This window comes from Crocodylus porosus, unplaced genomic scaffold (genome assembly GCF_001723895.1).
Source record: "Crocodylus porosus isolate Cpor-Errol unplaced genomic scaffold, CroPor_comp1, whole genome shotgun sequence".
Lineage (NCBI taxonomy): Eukaryota > Metazoa > Chordata > Crocodylia > Crocodylidae > Crocodylus > Crocodylus porosus.
The window spans coordinates 39,892,808-39,894,316 of NW_017728947.1; the positions used below are offsets into that span (position 1 = coordinate 39,892,808).

Here is a 1,509-nt window from a genome sequence, read left to right on the forward strand (position 1 = left end):
TTCTCCCCAGGTCAAATATGACCCGTCCACCACCACCCTCTGAGTACGACCCTTCAGCCAATCTGCAATCCATCTGACTGTGTAGGCATCAATACTACAGTCGCCTAGTTTTTTAATGAGGATGGGGTGGGAGACAGTATCAAAGGCCTTGCTGATGTCCAGAAAGACTACATCCACGATGACACCTACATCCAGTGCTTTTGTGACCTGATCATAAAAGGCAATCAGGTTGGTCTGACTTGACCTGCCCCTAATGAAACCTTGCTGGTTGCCCTTGAGCATCATCCCTGAAGCCGGCCCATTGCAGATGTTCTCCTTGATGATCTTCTCAAAGAGTTTCCCTAGGATTGAGGTAAGACTGATGGGCCTATAAGTGCCCGGGTCCTCCCTCCTCCCTTTTTTAAAGATGGGAACCACGTTGGCTATCTTCCAGTCATCTGGCACCTGGCCCAAGCACCATGAGTGCTCATAAAGCCATGCCAAAGGCCCTGCAATAACCTCTACTAGCTCCCTCAACACCCTGGGGTGGAGAGCATCTGGACCCACTAATCTGAACACGTCCAGCTCCTCCAGAAGCTCTCTAACCCAGTCCTCCCCAACCTAAGGTCTGGAGGCATTCCCCTCGAGTTCGTCTTGCATCACAGTGGGGAAGTCCCGGTCCCTGGACAAGAAAACAGAGGTGAAGAATTGGTTAAAGAGGTCTGCTTTCTACTCTGGCGCAACCACCTGATTGCCCAGAGAATCTTGCAGGGGCCCCACATTTCCTGGTGTTTTCTTCATCCTCCCTATATATGTGAAAAAGGACTTTTTGATTTTGGATGCTTGTCCTAGCTCTATGTCCACCTTAGCTTTCCTGACAGCCCCCCTACAGGCCCGAGCAGAGGAGGTATACTCCTCTTTGGAGATAGCACCCCCCTTCCACCGGTTGTACATCGCCTTTTTGGCTATCAGCCATTCTTGGACACACTTGGTGAGCCAGGTGGGCTTTTCAGCACTCCTGCCCCCCTTGCTTCTTGTTGGGATGGTCACCCCTTGGGCCCTGAGTATCGTCTCCTTAAGGAACGACCACTCATCTTGGGTACTGAGTTCTCCTGCTCTCAAGAACTCCAGCACCTCTCCCACTGATCTCAACTTGTTGAAGTTGGCCCTCTTGAGGTCTAGGGCTACCGCCTTGGTGCAGGCACTTGACACCCTGTGCTAGATGGTGAATTCCAGCAAGCGATGATCGCTATCACCCAGGTGGTCAAGAACCGGGAGGCCCCTTGCCAGGTCCAACAGGGCATTTCCTCTGGTGGGACTGTGCACCTCCTCAGTTAAGTGGAGGTCCTGTATCTCAGCCAGGAACCTCCTGGAACGGTCCGACCTGGCTGACTGTTCCTCCCAGCAGATGTCTGGGTAATTTAAATCACCCATGACAACTACATCCCTTGCCTTAAGTGCCTCTGCAAGCTGGCCTGAAAATTCCCGGTCCAGCTCCTCCCTTTGGTTGGGGGGTCTGTAGTAGACCCC

At 52.6% G+C, this 1,509-nt stretch overlaps 1 protein-coding gene across 1 annotated transcript in view; it reads left to right on the plus strand.

Annotated features, from left to right (window-relative positions):
• TTC17 (tetratricopeptide repeat domain 17) overlaps window positions 1-1,509 on the plus strand; it is a 105,133-nt gene that overhangs the window by 57,927 nt on the left and 45,697 nt on the right. The gene's annotated exons all lie outside the window — the stretch shown is intronic.